This window comes from Heptranchias perlo, chromosome 5, assembly GCF_035084215.1.
Source record: "Heptranchias perlo isolate sHepPer1 chromosome 5, sHepPer1.hap1, whole genome shotgun sequence".
NCBI classification, from domain to species: domain Eukaryota; kingdom Metazoa; phylum Chordata; class Chondrichthyes; order Hexanchiformes; family Hexanchidae; genus Heptranchias; species Heptranchias perlo.
Genome location: NC_090329.1, coordinates 44,956,399 through 44,981,756, shown reverse-complemented (window position 1 = coordinate 44,981,756; position 25,358 = coordinate 44,956,399). Strand labels below are relative to the sequence as shown.

The 25,358-nt window shown below is 44.6% G+C and overlaps 1 long non-coding RNA gene across 2 annotated transcripts; it reads right to left on the bottom strand.

The window, feature by feature from the left end:
• Positions 1 to 1,461: 1,461 nt before the first annotated feature.
• LOC137321363 (uncharacterized) lies at positions 1,462 to 15,728 on the bottom strand. Of its 2 annotated transcripts, none has more exons than XR_010962793.1 (3): positions 15,540 to 15,728; positions 12,883 to 13,021; positions 1,462 to 1,893 (listed from the first exon to the last, which is right to left on the bottom strand). It is a non-coding gene; the product is annotated as an uncharacterized lncRNA (long non-coding RNA). The 2 variants fall into 2 exon arrangements; XR_010962794.1 differs by lacking the exon at positions 15,540 to 15,728 and adding an exon at positions 15,341 to 15,406.
• Between the last annotated feature and the right edge of the window lie 9,630 nt (positions 15,729 to 25,358).

The window sequence follows — 25,358 nt, the reverse complement described above, 5'->3', positions numbered from 1 at the left end:
CCTACTACAGATGAAGACCCAGTTTTCCCTTATGGAGAAGCCGCACAAAATCCTGGGAGTAGTGCAATCGGTGGGGGTGGGGGTGGGGGGGAGTGGGTTGGTGAGGACAGACTTGAGATTCTGCTGTGCACCTTGGGAATGCTGATTGCCTCGGCCTAGGGCACAAGAAAATTCAACCTCCGATCGACGTCCTCTTCTGCAATTGTTCTTTCTCTGTTGTTTTTTCTCAGTGGTCTTCTCCTGCCAGCAGAGTAGAAGAAGTGAGAAGATCCAATTGTCAAGATGACACGCCATTATATTCAAGTGCAAGCACACAGCCAATAATGGTTGTAATAACACTTATATGCTTATAATAGAAAGTAATATTGTGTTCTCCTAAGGTAAGGTCATTAAACTTCTTCCTACCTTACGTCCACATATATGGGGTGTTGCTCATGGCATTCACATTGGTGTCAACCTCCTCCCAATCCCCTTGGGTTCTCTCTCCTGGGGCCTGCAGTGCTCACTGAGATACCCCTCCTCCATTTCATTTCTTCTAGTCGAAATTCAATGGCTCTATCTGAGAAATAGGCCATTGCCTGCCCTCCTTACAGACCTTTTTTATACAAGTTTGCTGTGTTCCAAATTTGCCAAACCATGGTGTCTGCCTCTTTAAGCAGCTACAGCTTTATGTCCTGCAGAAGCTTGCAATTTTCCACCCCCCCCCCCCCAAAAAAAATAGGAAACCTCTCAATCACAGGCATTTTTCATGCTAGGAGCTCACTCAGAGTATTCAAATGATGTTAATTCTGAGCATACACGTGGAGGCAATGCACTACTGGTCAGCCAGGTGCCATTCTTATCACCACCCCACTTACATTCTGATCAGGAAATCTAGACTCATGTCACCAACAAGGAACCTGCACAAGTGGAGTCAAATGTTTGAACCAGCCAAACAGAGGACCAGGACCTTCACAGTAGAACCAGTACACAAACATAAGACTCACACCATGGACCTACTAGAAAAAGAAAGGATGCTTCAGCTCCTGCAGAAATACCTGGACACTTCAGGGTATCGGGGACTCCCAGTTCAATGTAGACTTTGGGCAAAATACAAGCTATTCTCTTGATTGTCTTCCTCTAGATGGATATCACTCTACAAAAAATAAACAAGTATGAGAACAGCTGCCAAAATGGGGCAGGTCTACTTCCAGTGACATGAAATTGATCTGTCTAGTGTTTGTTATATTTAGTCTGTTTTATCCTAAGCACTTCACAGATTGTCATAACATTTAATAACATTTCCATTAGTGGTGTCACCCTGAAAGCTGTGTAATGATGTCTGTTGTTTATGATCCTAGTATTACATCAGGTATATTGTTAAATAAGCAGACAAAATAAAAAGTACCTCATATAATATGCATTAACTGATAAACATTTTATAAATGATCATTAAATTGCAAAAAAAAGAAAACAAGTGTAACTGTTGCAATCCTAATAGACTTTGACAAGAAAATTACAGGAACTGACCTTTAATATTAAGAATTCATTGCTGCGGTGACATTAGCTGTGTACCATTCATACCTGCCTGCAGCATGACATATTTTAAAATCTTAATGTCAGGATGACTGCATCAAAACTGTTTTAAACCTTAAGTTCAGCGAAGATGAACCATGCATTATTCATAGATGAGTTGCAATCTAATTATCTTGCTTTCATGGATTATTACATTCACTGTTGCAACACTTCGAAAAAAAACATAGCCTGGCACGAGAATCTCAAAGCATGCAGCTTGCCAGCAGTGGAAAGAAGCCACTTGTGAGGGGGGAGGAGTGGGGGGACATCAGAGGAAACAGACGGAGCTGATTGGTAGAATCTTCAAGAAGGAACTCTTACTCCTTCCTCTCCTGCTGGCTAAAAGGAAGAAGACAAATAAGGAATGGAAATCAGCAAGGCAGGCACCATCATTTCCTCAATACACAGACACGCTAACCTAGTAAATCAGAGAAGCTTCAAAAATGCTTCCACAGCCTCCCCGCCGCGCCCCCCCGCCCCGCCCCGAGAAAAAGCTGACAAATCTTAAAAAAAAGTTCAGAATAAAAGCCCGAATATAAGCTTGTGAGCAGAAACACTGATTTATGGGGCTCAATTTTAAAAGCAAAGTCCAGGTATATTGAGGGCAGGGGGAGCAAAGAAAATCGTGTTTTTTTGGAGCGGGGAGAAATCCCGGCTCCAACCCGCTGAAGAATGATCACAACCCAGAGTCATCTGGGTGCACGTGCTGTTCCTGAACCCGGAAGTCCCGCCGGAAATTAAAGTCGGCGGGACGATATTTAAAGCAGCAGTTGAACTAGTTGAAGTAATTTAAAAATGAATACATGCAATTTACAATGAAGGCAAGCAATTTCAATGCTGCCTCAGCGTGTTTCCCGTGCTGTGTGTAACACGCCATGGTGAAGGAGTCGTGTTTCAGCCGGCAGCCTTTGGACATTTAAATGCCTGTTTGACAGATGGGGATAAAAGGTGAGTTATTGCAGCAGGGCACTCAGTTCTCTCAGACAAACCTTTGGCTGGGAGATCTTTGTGTTTGGACTGAACATTCTTGGTTTCCACTCAGAATTGTTCTGTTTACGCATATTTACCAATTTTCCGGACCCCCTCAAACTGATACCATCAGGATTGGGGGTGCCATGGCTGCATTCACCACTACATCTGAGGAAAAGGAACATCACCATCCTCCCCCTGCCCTCAACATAGTTCTGCACCAGAGGCACCTGCACAAGAGCAGAGGAGGACATTGCAGGAGGCACTACCCTCATCAGAGGGTCTACAGACCGAGGCTCAGCTTCCTGGACCTCTCTGAGGAGTAGTGTATACGGGGGCTGAGAGTGAGTCACCAGGTGGTCGCAGACATCTGCAGCCTCCTTCATGTCAAGCTGCTCCCAGCTGGGCCTGGTGGCATCTCATTAATCATTGCTAAAGTGACCACTGCCCTCAACTTCTTCGCCTCCGGATAATTCCAGGGCGCCACTGGTGACATCGCCGGGATCTCTCAGTCGTCTGCACCCAAGCGCATAAGGCAGGTCACCGAATGCTTGTTTCGCAGGGCCTCGCAAGATGTCAGCTTCCCCATGGTCGACCTCAGCCAGACGGAGAGGGCAGTGGGATTCCACCCTGTGGCTGGCTTCCCACGGGTACAGGGTGCAATCGATTGCACGCATATAGCAATCCGAGCACCTCCACACAAGCCAGGACTGTTCATCAACAGAAAGGGCTATCGCTCCATCAACACTCAGCTCGTTTGTGACTACCTCAAAAGATGTCTTCATGTGTGCGCCAGATTCCCTGGCAGCCGCCATGGTTCATTCATTCTGAGGGAATCCAACATCCCGGGCCTCTTCCACGCACTGAACACCCTCAAGGGCTGGCTCCTTGGGGACAAGGGATACCCCCTGCACACATGGCTCATGACACCTGTGAGGGACCCCATCAGCAAGCAACAGTGTCGATACAACAACAGCCACATCGCCACCAGGTCTATAATTGAACATGCGATAGGGCTGCTCAAGATGCCATTTCAGTGCCTTGAGTGTTCTGTAATACGCTTCAATACGCAACAGCGAGAGTGGGTCGCATTATAGTAGTGTGTTGTGTCTGCACAGTATGGTGCTCCAAAGAAGGGTACCAGTTGAGGAGCCCCATGCCCTCATCCACCATCCACATTGAGGAGGAGCAGAAGAGGAGGAGGAGGATGAACCCATGCGAAGAGCAGCAGCTCACCTGGCTGCACATGAGCCCAGGAAGTCACTCATATGTGAACGGTTCTCGTAAGATCAGAAAGCGAGAAGAGTCCAGTCCTCACACCACCTGGAAAGAGCAGCGCCAACGCCAACACCGCCCCCCCACCCCCCGCACAAAACAGACCTGCAACTACACATACACCCACTGTAAAATAACCCACTGGGTGGCATCAAGTGTCGCCGTTCGTGGTGAAGCTCATGAAAGGGCGCTATCACAAAAGTCAGTCAAGAGTGAGCAAGACGTGGCAGTAGTGGTGGGAAGGTAACATCTAATGTGAATATAACATAAATCAAATATAAATGAAAAACATGACAGTCTGTCAGATAGCCTTGTGTATACCCTTCGTAATCACAAATCCTTGGCCTTTCTCTTCCTACCGCTTCTAACTGTTGCATCCCTTGTGGCTGCAGCAGAGGTAGTGGCAGGTTGCTCATGTCCATGGTCGGACTGCTTAGATGCTTTCAGTCTGTGCCCTCTGGGTTTTGGAGCCTGTGAGGGCCCCTCCAAAGACTGCTCCACCTACACCTGTGTGGGGTCAGACTCGGTCACCTGGAGAGGAGGCAGCATTGCGGGTACTGTTTGAGAGGGGGGCAATGGGTGAGACATGGGAGCGCTTTGAGTGGCGTCCCCACTTCCATGTCCCCTTTTGCCATTATCCCACTCCTGGACCAGACCCATATCACTGCTTCTACCCTGCTGGAGAACAGTTTGGAGGAAATGTATGATGCCTTAGAAGCCCAGTTGTAATGTTTCTGTCTGCCTGTTTAAGGCGACAGAATATTGTGCACCTTGAGTCCGAACGGCCATTGTCAGGGACTGAACGGGCTCATTTGTGAGCCATGCTTGAAGCTCAATGGAGGCTAGCCTTCTCTCCATCGCAGACATTCCAGCACTTACCTGTGACACTATCTCAGAGATTTCCACAATTCCCTGTGACACTATCTCAGAGATTCCCTCCTGTACCTGTGCCACCATTCCACTAATGCAGGAGTTGGACTCCTCCATCTTCTGGGCTATTGTGGAGAGTGCGCGTAGTTTCTGTTCCAGTACCTCGCAAATGTGCTGCTGACCCTCGATCACTCTCCTTTTAAAGGATGGCCCCAGGGGTTCAGCATCCGCGTCCAGCTGAGCAGAGCCTGGAGAGGAGTGCGCCCAGTGACACGTACTCTGAACAGCTGCCCCTGCCACCAATGTCTGCTCGTGCTCACATGTGTGTGGTGACTCACCAGGTGCCAACTAACTGACTAGTAGGACCCACCGGGGTTTGAGTTTCTGCGCTGGTGGATGGCTCACTAAGGTGTGACGGTGCACTGCCTCTGAGGAATCGTCCTCTGCCGTCACTGCGATCGTTGAAGGGCCTGTAAAAGAACAGAAGGCAATATTAAGTTTCATCACAGATGTGTCATGTTGCGATGAGCATACTGAGGTGTTCAACATGCCAAGCATTGTTAACATCAATTCATGTTGTGCATGATGAATGTTAAAGTTGTGTCACCAGATGTTTGTGGAGTGCCAGTCTTGGCGTCCCCGACGGACAGGCACTTGAGGATGCGGCTGATATGCAGGGCCTCCTCCTCCGTGTCTCTGTGAGGACCACTATTTGTTGTGGCCCCCCCTTCAATCCTCGCCCCCTCGCACGCATTTTGTGCTGTCTTCTCCTAGAAGGGGAGAAAGTACAGATGTGAGTGAGTGATGGTGAAGTAGTCAGCCGATGAATGCATTGCTTTGGGTGAGGCTGACCATGAAAGAGGTGCATTAGAGGGTGAGCATGAGACAGAGACATCACATTAGCTTAGAATTGGGGTGAGTGGTAGTGGTGGGGTCACAAATGGAGAGGTGAGGAAGTGCTCAGGAAGTGCAGGTAAGTTGAGGATGAGCCTTAAGTGGGTGTGAGGAGTGATGTGATGTAGTGTTGGCTGCGCAGAAAGAGTTGAGGTGAAGGGGGGCGGGGGTTTATGTGCACCATGAATGCAGGAGAATCAGTAAATGTACTCACTTTTGCTGACCTAGGTCACTGAAACGCTTCCTGCACTGGATCCAGGTGCGGGATATGTTGCTGCTGCTGGTGACCTCTTTTGCCACCTCGAGCCAGGCCTTCTTGGTGGCAGAGACGTGGTTCTTCCTCCTGTCGACCGGGTAAAATAGTTCCCTCCTCCTCCTCACCCCGGCCAGTAGCAGCTGCAGTGAGGCATCACTGAATCTTGGAGCAGCCTTGCCCCTGTGCTGCTCCATTGGGTCTACTTGTTTTTTGCTCCAACAAAATTCATTGGAGCAATGGCCCTTTAAATGTAGACGCTGCAGCTGACAGCCTGTCATGCGGGTGTGCAGTCCGCCCACTGCGCAGCTTTCGGAAGGCAAACCCGGAAACAAGATTAATGGCCACCAATTAAGTCGCGATCGCGTGGGGAAAGGTAAGTTTTTACAAGTCGGGTTCGCCCACTGATTCGCACCCCCCCGCCCTTTTAAAATTGAGCCCATGGTGACTGAATAAGTTAGTTTCTGTTTTTATTGCATGGAATTTACATCCACATTTCGATCCGCATCTCATGGGGTCATTTTAACCGATCTGTCCAGGCAGGGAACCCACGGGATCGGATGGAGCACCGATTTTACACCCCGCCCAATATTACTCCCCATTGACTTGGGCGGGGTGTAAAATCAGCGTTGCACCCAATCACATCAGTTTCCCGACGGGCGGGTTAGGTTAAAATTGCGGCCTGTGATTACAGCTCGAAGGGAAAACCTGACAGACCACCATGGGTCTGTGGGCCCTGAACCAAAGACTTGGGTGCAAAGTGCTTACCGTTTACTGTGACAGGCTAACAGATTGCTTCCAGTTTACAGTCTTTGGGAAAGCAATATCAAAGCTTAGCTTATTAGCATTTTTACCACCTTCCATATCCTTTTTTAAAAAGACTTGTGAATACACTTTACGTTAAAAATCTAACATTTAAATGTAACTTAAATCCTTTCTGTGGAAATAAGGTCAAATATCCTGAAAAATGTCCATGATATACTCAAGCTTGTGTTTGAACTTAAACCTACAACCTTCTGCCTCAGAAGTAAGAGCATTATCACCTGAGTTAAACTGATACTTAGACTACAGTCAAAGCCGATATTCCAACACTTGTATTGCAGGGAAAAATAAATGTACACAAATATGTTTTCTGCAAGGTGGTTTTAGACACTCCTGAAGGTGGATGGCAGCTCTGAATAAACAAGATTTATTGGTTATGGGGATCTGCAGGCAAGCCTTTGGGAAATGTTGATTTTTGACACTTTTTTGGTTCATTTTCCGGCATTTTGAAGTCTACTGTTATTCGACATTAGAAGTCAAAAGTAAGAGTTACAGATAGTTTAGATAATAAAATAAAGTAGCTATTACAAGTTACATTAGAGACATGACTTTTGCACCATCACGAGGTGAACATATCACAGCAGGCCTAGGTGAATGCATCCAAGGTGAATGATGTAATACTTGCCGGAAATTTCCTGGAATGGTGCAATCGGCGACTTACGCATTCATTTACATTGATTCGCACTCCGATTTTCCCGATGCGAACTCATGCCAAAATTCCCTGGGAAAGTTATTTTAATATGTCGCAGCAAACACAGTGCTGGATCAAGGACCTTACATGTGGCACAGCCAATGGCGAGCCCCAAAAACCTTCACATGCCACTACGAAAACTTTTTCAGATGTCATTGGTTGGATAAAAGTTTAATAAAGCTGTGTTTTCAGCACGATGTTCATTGACATTGTTTGCTAACTGTAAGTCCAATTGCAATTTTGTACTGAATAAAAGCTCTATTTGTTTCATTATGTTGCCTGTCGTTCCTTGAATTCGCACCCGCACGCGGATCAGTCCACGACACGACTGTTTGAGACATCCTTATGCCATTGGTATCGGCAGGTTTGACGGGTGGGGGGGTGGTAGTTATGAGGGTGGGTGCTGTCACTGGCTGAGCACCTGTGCCACCAGCTGCTCTAGCGGCTGTGAGAGCCGATTCAACCGAGATGCCACCATTCCTGGGACTGGGGGCATGCAGGTCAGGATCCTTCGGTTCTATGGACTCATCTAACAAGTCCAGATTGAGCCACTCCCACAGGGCAAAATTGTGCTGTGTGCACCGATACAATCTTTGCTGCTTTATCGGGATTGCATTAGAATATCTTCCCCCACTCCCCCCCCCCCCCACCCCCCGACCTCTCCAGGCACCTGAAGCGACCTTTCCGCACCCCAATGGTCCTCTCCACCACCAGCGAGACTCACACTGCAGCACCCTGACATTTCCCTTCCTGGCAGTGGCAGACTTCCTCTGCACAGCAGAAATTCTGCTGCTCTGTGTCTGTAATTGACTCTGACTCAGGAAAACAGGTCGAGGTCATGGCGGGTCGGACCAGTGGGAAGACGTCCCCAGCTGACCCACTTCCTGCAGTGAAACCCTGCTGGAGGAAAATCCTTAATCTCTCCAGTACAATCTACGCAATCAATTCCTGCAGCACATTTCCCTTGAAGATTTGGGGTAATTACACGTTGCCAGGTGCCATTTCATCATGGCAGCCACCAGATTGCGTGGCAGTGGGTGCTCACAAGTTCCATGACCATACATGTACACAAGTTCTACACATCTGCAGGACAGATTTCTGCAGCATTCTGCAGGTAAATTAGGGTAACCACCAGTCAGCATGGGAAAGTTTGAGTTTCAGACTGGTCTTCTGACAACCGGAGAAATGCTGTCAGTGTGAAAGAGTTTGCACACATTCAGTTCTCGAGACAATCATGTGGTAAACTGATTCACGGACAAAATGACTAAGAATGATTATTGTAATTGATATGAACAGCTGCCTACAAATAGAGCAAGTGTTGTGTAATTATCAATGGGGTAAATTCCACGATATAATGCTCCCAGCACAGAACTTCATGTGATGGAGTGCAAGTCGGGAATTTGGATAAGGAGGCCAGCACGACCGAATGATTTTCCATCCATTAAAATGAATGCGAAGCTCAGCACTGGGAGCACTAAAGTCATAGGGATGGCAATTGATGGCAGCGACGGCCACACTCAAACTGACACGTAAGAGGACCACATGAAATTGGTCCTCTTGTGTCATTAGGGCACGTGTTGAGGGCCAGTCTCACCGGTCCTGAAGAGGATTGAAGTCGGCCAGTGGAGGCGCCGGCACCAGGCGCCCATGGTGAGTCCGTGGGGCAGGGGGGAAGGAGATCAGGAGGCGGCGAGCAGTGGCCGGCAGCAACCCGCGGTTTCGATGTGGAGCCAGCAGAAGCACTTCCAGAAGTGGAAATTACCTGACTGCACATGCACGACTTCCACAGCCATGCTTATTTCTGTAGCATTCTGGAGTGACCTCAGTACAGCGGTCAATAGCGATAGCGAATTTCCTGGATTTATGCCCGTTTTCCCAATCCAGCCATTTGGACTGAATATTGACGCGACTTATGGCCCTCACGTAACTTTCAGCCTGGGAGAACCACAAAGGGACCATTGAAGCTGGGGAGCCTCATCTCTGCAGTCTGGAAATTGTTCTCAGATTTTCTTTTCTGATTCGATCAGTTTTCAAAGTCTTGTCAGTTCTGCCATCCAGAATGTCTAAAGGCAATTAAGAAGGTGAAAGGATTGCAATGGCCTATCCATCTATTCCCCTGCCCTTGATTATCATGGATGACCTGGAAGAGGAGTTGTGGGAGGGGGCATGCGAGGCACCATGACTGGAGACTGCGCCGAACTCGCTACTACCCCTCACAAAAAGTGTACAAGGAGCGAATGTTATTCGAGGCACTGTCGAAGGAGCTGTGCCTGCACAGTCTGTGCTTCATCAAGGAAGCAATTGCCCGAAGTTTGCGGCCCTTTTGTCACCCCTTCCTGACTATGCCACATATCAGTGGAAAAGGGGACGTGCAATGTAAAACACTTTAAAAAGCAATTACCAGTGACTGCACATGTCCTTTTCCACAGAAATGTCGCAGAGTCAGGACCTGTCATGGTACGTCTGGTACTGTTCCTGCCATGGTACGTTTGGTACGGGGACTGCCGTGGTACGTCTGGTATGGGGCCTGCCGTGGTATGTCTGGTACGGGAATTGCTGTGGTATGTCTGGTACGGGAATTGCTGTGGTATGTCTGGTATGGGAACTGCCATGGTATGTCTGGTAAGGGGACTGCCGTGTACGTCTGGTACGGGGACTGCCGTGGTATGTCTGGTATGGGGCCTGCCGTGGTACATCTGATTCCTCCACTCTGTACAGCTGTTTCAGCAGTCATAGCTGTTGTTATCTCAACTATTTGGATTGTTTAGGCACTTACTAGGTGATTGGCTTCTTTTTGGCTGCTAACGTGAGTGTCACAAGGAGTTGAACTATTCCCTAGCAGAGGGCACAGCCTGCAAGCTGTTAATGGCCTGGCCATCAAATAATCCAAAAGCAGAGGAATTAGCTTATTAGCAGTAATATAGTGTAATATCATTGGAGCACAGAGAAAGGTGTAGTTCAGTGACCGTGTTGTGTCTGTTCTTGTTGATGAAATGCTGGTTCACCAGCTGCTGATCCTTGGCAAGTTACACTTCAGCAAAGGCCTGCTGACTTCATGCATGGGAGAAGGTAACCCACGTGTCAGTGCTGCGCCAGAAACAACAATAATAAAGGACCTGTGGAAGGAATTCAGTGATATCCAGAAAGTCACGAAAGTAAGTGATTCCAATGGAGTCTGCACTCTGTACTGTAAAACATCATGCAGAGAGGGCTATGTTTTGATCAGCTAATAGAGTTAGAGGAATCAGAGTGACATCTAGCATAAGCCTTAAGTGGGAAAAAAAATTAGTAAAGCTGTCATCTCAAAGGCATGCCATATAAAGAAGGGGAGTTCATCTTTAATGGTGAAGTGAACAAATAGTGCTAATGAAAACCTGCATGAGGCAGCTGAGCATATAGGGAGCACAATGCAATGATAAAATTGGAGACGGCCAGCTAGCTTGTGTGGAATTATAAGTGGCAAACTGTAGGTTACCCAAAGCAGAGTTGGCAACCCTACACAGCGGAAGAGCTAAAGAACACCCAAAAGAAGAGGTACACATTGCAGAAGATGAACACAGGGTAATTCTTCATATTAAACGCATTCTAACACACACTAGCACCTGGACATCCTCAGTAGTCACCATATATGATGTAACACGTTGATTTCTCCTTTTGCGGCTAAGATAAAATAGGCACATGTTGACCTTGAGAGACAGCAAAATAGCTACACTCTTAAAAGCAATTGGGGTGGAAGATTTCCTTTATGCATTATGTGCAGCCAAAATCTCTAAATCATTCTTTATAATGGATTTATCTTTGTGTACATGTACGGCCATGGAACTTATGAGCGCGCACTGCCAAGCAATCAGATGGTTGCAGTGAAGACTTCCACCCATCATGGAGATGTGGTCCTGAGTCTGGCAGATCTTCTGGCCTCGGAGTCACTTACATTTTAGAAACGAGTTCCCAACCTCCTCTAGGGAATTGCATCAGTCTGGGATCAGAGTTTTGCTCCGAGATCTATCAAAGCATGGGGATGGCTCTATGCTGCCTACGGAAGTGAAAAGATTTTCTTAAAGGTTTATGGCCTCTTCTTCAGCCTATGAAAGGCAATGCTGTGGGAGCAATTACACTGGCCCTGATTGAATAAAACATTTCTGCCCCCCTCTCTTTGCTTAACAAGGATTTAAACAATGCAAATAGAGCAAGATACATCAGAGGACATATATCTTTTCTGTAAGCTGCAGGGCAAAATCAACACTGCAAAGCACAAGCAGAAAGGACAGTCATCAAATGTTCCCAGGACATTTCAACAGTGAACAATGTTGGAGTTCAGCTGAACAATTATGCAATTATACTCTGATGTTGCTGGCTGCCTGGCAGTAATACCTTCTCCACATCAGTCAGAGCCTCAGCTCCCTCCTCACCCCATGGAGAAAATACTTCTCGCAACTACAGTACTGTGGAGTGTACCGTCATTATCTTGGATATCTTCTCCGGGCATACTGTAAGATGCCTCTGAGTAATATAGGCAACAGAATTCTTGTTTCAAGCCTTCAAACACTGCTCAAAGAACATTGTGGTTTTGGCATGGTCCTTAATGAAAGAAAAAAATTGTATTTCTGTAGCATCTTTCACATCCTCAGGATATCCCAAAGCGCTTTATAATCAATGGATTATTTTTGAGGTGTGGTGACTGTTGTTATGTAGCATTGTTGTGCTCCTCAGCCTGGTTGGTTGCGAAGAGAATTGGTGTCATTGGCCATGGTATTAAAAAAAATGGTATCCCCAAGAAAGACTGACATTTATATAATGCCTTTCACATCCTCAGGCTGTCCCAAAGCACTTTACAACCAATTAAGTACTTTTGAACTGTAGTCACCATTGTAATGTAGGAAATGTGGCAGTCAATTTGTGCACAGCAAAGTCCCACAAACAGCAATGTTATAATGATTGGATAATCTGATTTAGTGATGTTAGTTGGAGGATAAACATTGACCAGGATACCGGGGACACCTCCTCTGCTCCTCTTAAAAATAGTGCCATGGGATCTTTTACGTCCACCTGAGAGGGCAGCTGGGGCCTCGGTTTAATGTCTTATCAAAAAGACAGCACCTCTGACAGTGCAGCATTCCCTCAGTACTGCACTGGAGTGTCAGCCTAGATTTTTTGTTCACATCTCTGGAGTGACTGAGCCACAGCTGATGAAGGGTTGATACAGGGAGGCTTGCTGGGCAGCATTAGAGAAATGCAGCCTCGAGGTGATGAAGGAACTCAGGTTTCCGGCATTGAGCTGAAAGTAACTTTGGGTCATTCAGAATTTGATGCAAGATAGATAGTTGGAGAGTGGAGCAACAGCATATGGTTCAGTGGAGAAGTAGCGAGGTAGAGTTGGATATCACTGGGAAACACGTGGAAGCTGACCACATGCTTCCTAATGATAGTGCCAAGGAGTAGCATTTATGAATAGCGGTGGGGGGGGGGAAACCAAGAATGGCAAGAGTGGACCCCTGGGGTACACCAGAGGTGACTGTGCATGCAGAGTAGAAGATGTTGTAGACAATTTGCTAACCAGCATTTCTTGTGAGTGCCACTCCTCCTTGGGAACATCTAATCTGAGCATCAACCTTCAGATGTGCTCCCATGGAAGTCTGATTTCAGCAGCAGTGAGGATTCCACACAGTCTGCACTCGGCCATCTGATTTCTGCATCTACAGTAAATACAAACAAACAATACTGTACATTCTGTAAAGTGTGCATTTGCTATGCTCCCATTATTTTAACTTCAGTTCATAATTACTCTGTTGTCTGTGCTTATTAAGTGAAATTCAGTAGGAGAAATGCTGTTAGAACCAATAACTCAAAAAACAGACTTTAAGAAGGTTGAAAGCCACAAAATAAACTATTCTGACTCTAGTGTTTGTGGTAGTATTTCCATGAGGATTCTCCTAATTTCCCGCCATAACTTTGAATGCCCAGGGAATCAGCGTAAGCACCTGTACACACCATTTCTCCAGGGTTTCTGCTGATCTTCCGTTGAAGTTACATCGGGAGATCAGGAGATCCCCCGTGGAAATTCCAGGCAATTAGTTCTAGTTTGGAACCAATGAAGAAATCTAACTTCCGTCAGCTGCTGATGTTATCCACTGGGTCAAGTGTCTACATCTCTGAATGCTAACCCAAAACAAAAGTAGATAAAATAAAGGATGGGAAACACACCCAAATTCCTGCTATGTACTCCCAGTGCACCATGCTCTGCACTGGGAGTAGTGAAGACAAAAATTGATCTCACAGATGTTAGTCCAGTGCAAGGTTTATCACAAGATACCATCATAATCAGTGATAAGATGCCCATAAAGAAGACAAAAGATCTAAAAAAAAAGAGCTTATCACAACTTTTTGAAAATAAGATGTCTGGGCCCAATCCAATGACTGTATTGTTGAACTGTAGATGACTTAACACCTCCACTAAGGTATCTCAGCATTGCACCATACAAGCATCACACATTGCACCAAACAAATTTAACAATAAATCTGCTACAATGGACAGATGCTGGCCCTTCAAAACCCCTACCAAAAATAAAAATACATAGGAGGAAGACATCAGCCAGAGACCTTGGGTCATTCAAAATATATGCAGTTAGGTTTCATCCAGACACACAGTGGCATAACAGTGACACTACATTGCATTGCACTATGCAATTTGCCTAGGCACATTCGGTGGATCAGGTTGACTCTATTGTTAATCTATAGGTGTTAAATCTATACACTGTATAAAACTTTAGTCACAGCTTCCTCCCCAACCCATATGCTACTTCATCCAGATTTTGAATCTATAGAGAGTTTTAAGCGATGGGTACTCTCAAAGTTCAGCAGACATTTCCTGAAAAATTCCAAAGGTAGATGTCATGGCCCTGAAATTTCACGGAGGCTCTTGTAACTTTGGTGGGAGATCGGTGGAGCCCCCATTTGTGGCATCTCTCTGGGCGTTCCACCAATCTCTTGCTGCAGGTACAGTGGGAGACTGTGAGAACCCTGTGGAACTTCCATGCCTTTCTAAACAACTGAAGAAACAGAATTACCATTAAAATAGACTCTAATCAATCCTTCTTTAGTTTAATTTTTGTGCATAATTATATATTAATGAACATAACTACTACTTGACTTTTCCACCTTCAAAGAAATTTTCCAAAAAGCGATGCTTGACATTTATTATCCTTTTAAACAATGTGAAGTGTAGTCATTTGCTAAACAGTACTTTGCAGCATATTCTTTTCATGCATTCCACTTATCAATTCCCATTTCAGACAGGATAAAAACCTGTGGATCGTTGTCTATTCATTGTCTTGTTCGAATCCTTGCAGTTTCTAGAATTTTCTAGTACCTGTGCTGAACTTTTCTCCTGTTATTCCCATTTTCTTTAATATAACCATATAGATGGTCGCTTGACTTGTGCCAGTTGGCATATAAATTATTTACTCTACAAAAATGTTACAATTGTAAACTTTTTCCAAGTGTCCATTCAATACAATGCAGTTATATAACATGGTATTACTCATCCACCATTGGGGGGGAAATATTTTCATTCCTCATGATGAATCAAACAGAGTCACTGACAACCCAATACCCAGACTTAAGACTCCCGAGACCTGTAATTCCCCCCCTCTGCTCCCGACCCGACCCCCCTGATCCCCGGTCCCGATCTCCCCCCTGATCCCCGACCCCCCCCTGATCCCCGGTCCCGATCTCCCCCCTGATCCCCGGTCCCGATCTCCCCCCTGATCCCCGACCCCCCCCTGATCCCCGGTCCCGATCTCCCCCCTGATCCCCGGTCCCGATCTCCCCCCTGATCCCCGGTCCCGATCTCCCCCCTGATCCCCGGTCCCGATCTCCCCCCTGATCCCCGGTCCCGATCTCCCCCCTGATCCCCGGTCCCGGTCCCGATCTCCCCCCTCTGTCTCCGACCCCCTGTGATCACTGCCGCCCGCCCTCGACCCATTCCCCAGCCCAGGCCCAGGCCCACCAGTTACCTGTGGGCTGCTACAACACGAGCAGCGGCCTAAACCTGGACTGCTCTTCACCGGGGGGGGGGGGGGTTGACGCTTCACCGGCAGGGGCCATGGGCCTCAACATTCAGATAGGGGGGTGGGCGCAAACTACGACCCCCCCCCCACCAAATAGTGGTCGTGGTCCAATTACTCGGCCTCAGACTCGCAACACTCCCCTCACCTGTTGGTCGCTGCTGTCTGGGGTCCCATTGTTCATATTGGAAATGGCATCCACAAAGTCAAAAGTGACTTCTTACCAGGTAAAAAGCAGGCACAGATTTTCAGCTAATGAGGTTCAGAAGTGTAAATATTGACACGGTTGTGCTTACAGAGGTGATTTTCAGCATCTAACAGGAAGCACGTCTTCTCAACGACTTATCCCCTCGATGGGCCCAACAGCCTGATCAAACTCTGATGAAATAACTCAACAGCAGTTCAAGATCACAAGGTAGATGTAGTTGAGATATATACAGAAAGACCATTCAACCTATTATATCCATCCAGAAATACCCTACAGTCCCCCCATCACTATCTGTTTCTTAAATGATTCAGAGATTTTACCTTCACTGCCCCACCCTGAAAGTCCATTCCATGCATTGATCACTCTTTATGTGAAGGAAAGTCCCAACATCATTCCTAAATTTGCCTTTTACTAGTTTGAACCTTTGCCCACTTGTTCTACTCTAATGGTCCAAGTGCTGTTTTAGACCTCACAATTAGCCTTTGTCTTTTCCTTTACCTAGTAACCCTACCCTAGTAACTAAATTCTGCTCTTCTTACATATCTTTAAAATAATATTTTATGCTTCTTTGTGCAGAATATCATATTATAACAAAATTTTTAGGCCACCTACTTGGAATCTATTTGAAATTCAACAATTGTGAGAGCTTCTGTATTTTCATTTTCTTATTAAAAATAATGCTTGTCATTTATTATGCATTATTGTAATTGGCAGTTGTAAAGAATGATCCTCAAAGCTGATTGAATATTCTATGGTTCCGTGCTTCTCCTGGCTCCACAAGAATAAAGTGGGTCACTGCTAAACTAGGCTTCTTCCCTCCGCAATCGCAAACCCTGCCCCACCCCCAGGACCTACCTTTTTCCCAGCCGGGTGGCCTTTGAGCCGCCCAATATTACACAGAATGTACAACACAGAAACAGGCCATTCGGCCTAACAGGTCTATGCTGGTGTTTATGCTCCACACAAGCCTCCTCCCTCCCTACTTCATCTAACCCTATCAGCAAAACCTTCTATTCCTTTCTTCGAACTATAGATCATAATCACTGCTCCCATTTTCTCAGACAGCAGGTTTAACATCTCCTCTGGACCCATATTTTGTTTCTTTTCTTGTTTACCACCCCCCTTTGCCTTGCATCATCATCCCTTTTGTCATTTAATCACTCCTGCCCTCCACCCTATCACAGACCTTTCCCTTTGTTCTTTCCTCCCCCCTCTTTTTCCCTGGCTCTGCACCTGCTTAAAAACTGTTAATTTTCTAACTTCTTCCATTTTTAATGAAAAGTTATCGATCTGTTTCTCTCTCCACAGATGCTGTCTGATCTAGAGTATTTCCAGCATTTTCTGTTTTTATTTCAGATTTCCAGCATCTGCAATATTTTGCTTTTGTTTAAATAATTAGCAGGCATTGGCGCAACCCAGGTGCGGTTCTAAACCTCCACTGGGTGATAATTTAATCCCTGTGTTGCTCAGGCTAGTAACAAAAATAAATGAATAAATTTGCAAAGAGTAAGTGCCTTAACAGTCTAATAATTGTGATAAAGGCAGCTGTGGCCACTGAAACAGTTGTGCAAAGCAGAGGAACAATAACACAAACAACAATTTGCATTTATACAACACATTTAATGTAGTAAAATGTCCCAAGACGCTTCACAGGAGTATTTTCAAACAAAATTTGACACTGAGCCACATAAGGAGATATTAGGACAGGTGACCAGAAGCTTGGTCAAAGAGGTTTTAAGCAGCATCTTAAAGGAGGAGAGAGAGGTAGCGAGGCAGTGAGGTTTATAGAATCGTAGAATTGTTAAAATACAGAAGGATGCCATTCGGCCCATCGAGCCTGTGCTGGCTCTTTGTAAGAGCAATCCGGTTAGTCCCATTCCACCGCTCTTTCCCCGTAGCCCAGCAATATTTTTCTCTTCAAATATTTATCCAATTCCTTTTTGAAAACCACGATTGAATCTGCATCCACCACCCTTTCGGGCAGCGCATTCCAGATTATAACTACTCACTGCATAAAACAGTTTTTCCTCATGTCGCCTTTTGCCAATCACCTTCAGCCAATGGGAACAATTTATCTTTATTTACTTTATCTAAACCGGTCATGATTTTAAACACTTCTATCAAATCTCCTCTCAACCTTCTCTGCTCTAAGGAGAAAAACCCCAGCTTCTCCAGTCTATCCACGTAACTAAAGTCCCTCATCCCTGGAATCATTCAGTAAATCTTTTCTGCACCCTCTCTAAGGCCTTCACATCCTTCCTAAAGTGCGGTGCCCAGAATTGGACACAATGCTCCAGTTGTGGCCGAAGCAGTGTTTTATAAAAGTTCAACATAACTTTCTTGCTTTTGTACTCTATGCCTCTATTTATAAAGCCCAGAATCCCATATGTTTTTTTAACCGCTTTCTCAACCTGTCCTGCCACCTTCAAAGATTTGTGCACATATACCCCCAGGTATCTCTGTTCCTGCACCCCCTCTAGAATTGTACTATTTAGTTTACATTGCCTCTCCTCGTTCTTCCTGCCAAAATGTATCACTTTGTTTAGGGAGGGAATTCCAGAGCTTATGGCCTAGACAGCTGGAGGCAAGGCTGCTAATGGTGGACCGATTAAAATCGGGAAGAGGTCAGAATCAGAGGGATTATGACTTCTAAATGTATAAGGACTGTGATATATCTGTGCTTGTAGATGACGTGGTGGCTCACAAGCGACAAGCAATTCGGGTAGGTGGAATACAGACACCTAAAGCCCCGACTTCACATGTGTGGGAGGAGGTGACAAAGTGTGAGACCAGGAGAAACATCAAAGAGGTACAAAAATAAATTTGGCGACATCAAGAAAGCCACAAAGGCAAGTGATTGCAATCGAATCTGAACTCTGCACTGTACAACATCATATTTTGTTCAGTCAATTGGTTTAGAAGGGTCCCATTGCTATAGTCACTGCTATTGCGTTTATAGAAGATATTGTCATATATTCCTAGTGCCCTTATGTGGAGGTATTATAGGATATTGTCATACAGCCTTTACCTCCAATGCAAGTTCGAAGACTAGGAAACACCAAAACATCAGGTTACTAGGCTTTATTAAATCAAGTCAATGAGATAATAAAACACAACCCCTTACATGCAGTGCATGTGAGATATAGGTACCAATTATAACACTATAAATCACATACCGAGGTCTCCTGCAGGATTGAAGTTCCCCAGGAGCTCCAGTGTCTTGTATCTTTTTATGGGTACCATATATCATGACGTTCTGTGTGTATGCTGTTGACATGTAAGCTTGTTTAGTGTTAAGGTTAGCTGCTACCATTTATTGTGCAGACCTTTGATGCCTTAGATTGCTTATTACACTCTGGACATTCCACACATGAGTGTTCATTAGTTCTTTGTAGCACTGAAGTCTTATCTCTTCCCAGTACATTCATACCTCAGCCAGATTATTCCCCTATAGTCTTCTTGACTGATTTAAAAAAGAGAAAAAAGGACTTGCATTTATATAGCGTCTTTCACAACCTCAGGACAACCCAAAGTGCTTTACAGCCAATTAAGTACTTTTGAAATTTAGTCTCTGTTGTAATATAGGAAAACACGGCAATTTGCATATTGCGCTAGCCCAGAACTGTTGAGGTGTATGTGTGTGCCACCCAGGGTGTGCAGCTCAACATTCATATGTTAATGAGGTCTGACCCTTCCCACCACAGTTCCGCCTGCCGACCTCACAGAAGGTAAAATCCACCCTATGGTATTTGCTTCAGGGAGACCTAAGAAAAGATTTTATGAATTTGTGCTCCAGGTGTAGAGCTTCATGCACTGGAAGCGTATATCAGGAATTTGAGGCACGGGGATCAGCATGGCCCACATCATTTTCCATCCATTCATTTTAAGATCACTATCTAAATTTGTGTTCAGCTATGCCAGTGCTTAGCAAAGGTGGTGAGATTGAGGCAGAGTGCTTTGAGGTGCTGGCATGGTTGGTGGCCCTGGTTGTGGTATTGTTCCAGGCCTTCAGAAACGGAGGAGGAAAATACATGAAAATACTTCCCCATAGAAGTACCTTTGAGCAGTCCTTATATTGTAATATTATGGAAGTTGAGCACATGACTCAGTATTAGTGGCTGTGTCAGGGGATAAGATATAGGGCATGATGATATTAGCACTGAGCTTGAGGAAAGCCTCCAGCTTCACCTCTCCTACTCTATCTAAATCCATTCATACCTAATGATATCTAGGGTGCCCTCCTCAAATGGAGTTCAATGGCTTGTACTGCTTGGCCCCTTCTCCAGCACTTGTCTATTCCCTTCTGTTATAAATGATGTTGTTCTGCAAGCATATAAGTTTTCCTGAAATCGTGTAAGGTTAGGTAGTACAGACAGTGACATATTGCTGCCCATTCCCCAGCCCATCCTGGCTGGCACTAAATGAAAATGTATCCAGCAATTGGCTTATAAGGATTTGTTGTATTGAGTCTCCTTAAGATTTTTAGTTGGCCACAATTTAAGTTATACAGTTGGTGATCATATGTCTCCCATGCTACAGGATGGCCATGCCTGGTAAGCATTTAGTACCCAATTCCTCTCATCACAGAACTGCACAGGATATTTTTCTATTACTGGTTATGATGGTTCAGCACAAAATGATGTACAGGTTATGATGATCCATTTTGTGGCATGCCTGCTTGGGGTAGGTGCTTTTCATTGCAACCTGCACTATAACTTTGCCTTAGCTGCTTTCTTGAGGTCAACCATGCTGATTTATAGTGCAGATTTGCTGTGTTCTGGAGACTAAGTTTATCCTGTCAACAATTTGTTCCCAAGCCTGGTGTGTTGGATGCTTATGGAGAGGGTTCTTTTCACTTTAATAGAGAACTACTCTGCTGTCCCTCATGTCTTGGTTGAGCATTTCAAGTGCACAGTCATCAAAAGAGCTGTTGCCAGCCTATTCACCAGAAATATGGCAGCGTAAACCTCTAGCTAACCCTTCTTTGTGCAAATGCAGGGATTTACATGACTCTCCAATGCAGTTATCAGCTGCTCAACCTTGTTATTACATCTGCCGTTTCATTGGTCAATTTGTTTTGTGTGCTTTGCAGTGCATACCTTACACTTGCTAAAAAAAAAATCAGTTGTATCAGGGGTTAACAGGCACGGTTTCATTCTTCCGAAAAGGTTTTTGCAAAGTTACTTAAAAGAATTCTCCCCAAGTTTAAAAAATGTACTAAAAATCCTCTTGAAAGATATATTTAACACTTCTACAAGATGCACTGCAGCAACTCGCCAAGGCTTCTTCAACAGCACCTCCCAAACCCGCAACCTCTACCACCTTGAAGGACAAGGGCAGCGGGCGCATGGGAACAACACCACCTGCACGTTCCCCTCCAAGTCACACACCATCCCAACTTGGAAATATATCACTGTTCCTTCATCGTCACTGGGTCAAAATCCTGGAACTCCCTACCTAACAGCACTGTGGGAGAACCTTCACCACACGGACTGCAGCAGTTCAAGAAGGCGGCTCACCACCACCTTCTCAAGGGCAATTAGGGATGGGCAATAAAGGCTGACCTTGCTAGCGATGCCCACATCCCATGAATGAATAAAAAAATAACATTTAATGTGATTTCCCCTCCCCTACAATGATTGCCATTTTTGTCTCCATACTTAGAATGAAGCCACTGAGCTGGCATTAGCCATTGAATCCATCAGCAAACTGTTCATAGAAAATCGGGCAGATCAGCATATTTTTCCATTCTGGTTGTTAACGAGCAGATGCCCAAGCTAGGAAACTTCAGAACCAGCCAAATACATAGCAGATGCTACGCAATATGTCACACACATTCTTCAGGGCAAATTCTCCGATTCACTTTCCACTACTCTTTAGAATACAAACAAAAAATAATGGGCCACAATTTGCTGTGTCAGCGCATCTAATGGCATCTGCCGTTAGTTTAGGTTTTTAAAATTTTTGCGTGCAAGATGCTGAAAGAGCGAGGTGATAACGTCGGAGCGAGGGAAACAGGGCATCTGGGACCTGAGTGAACAGGGCAAGCAACGGGGTATCTCCTTAAACAATCAGATTGAAGGATTGTGAATTTAACAGTGCAAGGACTGAGAAGGAAGTGTAAGTTAGAGTGGGTGAATTCAATGTCAAATCAGATACAGAAAGAGAAATAAAGAGAGGGAAAGAAAGATTGGATTGAGAAAGAGAGAAAAAAGAGACAGAAAGGAAAAGTAAAATAAAAATTTTAATTTAAAATTTTCCATTTTTAACACCTCCAACAATAATTAAGATGTGGAGATGCCGGTGATGGACTGGGGTTGACAAATGTAAACAATCTTACAACACCAAGTTATAGTCCAACAATTTTATTTGAAAATCACAAGCTTTCGGAGGCTTCCTCCTTCGTCAGGTGTGATTTTCAAATAAAATTGTTGGACTATAACTTGGTGTTGTAAGATTGTTTACATTACACAACAATAATTAAAACCTGAAGGAATGAGACGCCATACTTGTAATAGTTAATTTTCAGTGCCAAAGAGGTTGACTGACAGTAATTAACACTTATCACATCAATAAAAGGGTCCTTCGACTGAAACGGACAAGACTTAACTTTCTGTGGTGAGTTTAGTTCTGCTGTATAAAAACAGCAACTTCACGCCGTTCAATGGTGAATCAGACAGTGAGATACCATTTTTGCAAAGCCAACGGCGGAGCGGTGCATCTCAAACAGCAACTTTTGGGTTTCCACATTTAACCATGCATCTCCCCCTCACCTCAAGTTGCTGTAGCATTTGCGCATGAATAACGGCGAGCACCATTAGCCTCACCGTTATTTTGACAGCAAATTATGGCCCAATGAAGGCGTAATATACTTTACACAAGAAGGTTATGATTAAAATGACACTATTTCTATTTGTCAGCTTACATCCATCCACTGCATAGAAAGTGGGGTTGGATGCTAACCTTGTCATATCTAAAGAATTACCTCTCATCGCTGTGAGTCATCAACAGAAGTGAGAAATCTTTCCAATCACGACCCTAAAGTCCTTTAGTATTTTTGTAATTTATGTCACTGTTTTCCTGGTCTGTATTCACAATTGTTTGACTATTGGACATTTACCTGTCAGATCAGTTATTTAAACAATGCATGTGGTTAAGATAATGAGCCAGGCATATTGTAAAGATTGTGTCAAACATGATACAAACTGGGGCAAAACACATTTCTGTATAATATTTGTTGGCTTCAAAACACAACTTTTTATTGGAAAATTAAACTCTACTCTCAACTTAATGCACTTTCTGAAGTTTATAGAACATAGAATAAATATACAATGTGTGTCACCAGAACACCATCATTCTTTTCTCACTCTCTCACACGCACACTCACAGATAAACATATAGGGGTACATAGACATAAACATGTTTGTAAGATTATGGTTTCTTCTCCTTTTATGTCTCCCATACCATGCACCATTCTTACATCATTAACCAGTCGTTAGTAAGTATGAAGGAGCAACCCTCCTTCAGATTACAAACTCAGCTCAGTGCCTTCTCCTGACAAGCTTGTGGAGATGGAGAACATGCAATACGGGAACATTTGTGCATGAACTCAGCCGACCACTGCGTGAGCAGGACGTAACCTGCTGTGTCTTTGGGTTACCAAACTGTAACAATTCAGGGGGAGGACTTTGCATATTGATGGCAAAAAGGATTCTCTGAGGTGATTTCTCCCCTTGGGGACTCATTGCTATCTCTGAAGATGGGCAACATGCTTACAGACTTCCACCAATCTCAGCCAATTTGTAGTGTTAGGGTGGTCCTGGATGAAATTCTCTCCCAGCTTCACTCCTTCCCTGTGACAAGTAAAAAAAACATACAATAAGATTATTTTAAATGCAGTGCAGCAGAAAACCTAGCTTTATTGTGTAAAATTCAATGTACAATTTGATTTAAAAAAAGTGTATGTGATTAAAAATATTAGCTCTTGAGAGGTTAGGAGGAGGAACAGATGGGGATCTGGAGGATTAATAGAATTCTTCCTACACTACAGTGTGCCACAATTCTATTCCAAAAAACTTTCTTATCTGGCTTATCTGTGTTACTGTTGGCAAGAATAAACTTCAGTTTCACATAAAGCGAGGCGATGCTTTTTCTCAAATTACATTTTTTGTACATTATGGTGTTGCATTTTTATATCTTCCCCAGTCTTTGGTCGTCGTAGCTTCAGGAAGTGACTGCTGCAATGCAGGGGAGGGGAGCATGTCATTTTATATTGCAGAGCACAGGATGTGAGCAACTCGATGTTCGAGCTGAATGAATTCTTGGTAATAATTTATGAAGTCTGAAATGTCAATATTCTGTAGTTTTCAAGTAGAGGTCAGAAAACCAAATGAGAGATATTGAAAAAAACAATCTACTGTTGAGGCTCCAGCCCTTGGGCATAAACCCATTCTTTATAACCACATTTACAATTTCCTTGTACCTAGCACCCAGAGGAAATTTTATCCTATTGCTAGTTATTAGGATAAACATATCAGGGGAAACTTTCTTCCTCATTTGTCCTGGGAGTGCAGAGACCAAGAAGTTGGGCTGTGCATGGTCTCATTTGGTCCTTGCGGGAATCGTCTAGTGCAATTGTAATTTGAAGTGTGGCAATTTCTCATTGTTTATGACAGGATCACAAATGCTCAGACCCCCCCTGCCACCCTCCCCCCCCCCCCCCCCCCCCCCAGTGTGAGTATAATGAGAAAACCCATGCGTAAAAGAGCTCTAAAAGGGTCAGAGGTTTTTCAATGAATTTTTTTATGTTTGCTTTTTTTCTGTGCTTTTTCACTGTTGGATTTTACTTTTTAAAAATTATTTTCCTGTGTTCTTTTTTTTTGTTTTGTTTGGATTTGTTTTTTCTTTTTTTTGGTATCACAACATGTTAGGAATGTTGATCTGAAAACAGTAACAACACAGTATTGTTTGCAAAAGCATTGGGAAGCCCACTGTCATTGAAGCATTTAGAAGAGTTCAGCAGAACATGAAAGGGCCTATTGCCATACAAGCTTTTAGTTCAGCTCACAAATCATTAAGTGCAGAAGGAGGCCATTCAGCCGATCATGTCTGTGCCAGCTCATTGAAAGAGCCATTCACTTCGTCCCACTACCCTGCTCTTTCCCCTTAGCCCTGTTCATCCCCATAGCTATCTAACTGTACGGTACTGAGTCCTATGCTGGTTAGCAGAACAAGTTAAAATTAATAACGAAGTTGGTTTCAGAGTTTCCTAACTGCAGTATTTAGTTGCTGAAGGGCACAAGATAAAAGAAGGCATGCCAGTGAGATCAGCAGGCACCATAACCAGACTGCTCCCACACACCAACCCATATCTGCAGGCTCTGGCACATGGTCCTGGCAATGACTATGGATAATTGACTTCAAAGGCTGCATGTGTATATGGAGCCTGTTGTACATCTATGCCGTCTGTTGCAAGGACACTTCTAACTAGGGACAGTAGTAAAGGCCACAACCATCCTCATTATTAAAACTATGTTCCCAATGAACTGGCCGTCTGAGCACAGAGCCCACCTCTATTCACTACTTTACCTCACCTATCACACATGCCCATCTATTCATCAACTGCTACAGGAATCTGCCCCAGTAAAAGTGTACTGTGAAGTGAAAATGCCAATCAAACAAAACCCAATGCCCTAAAAGTGATTGTTGCTCTGCGTATAAGTGTTTTTTCACCCTTTGTGACTAAATGTGTTGACTGTA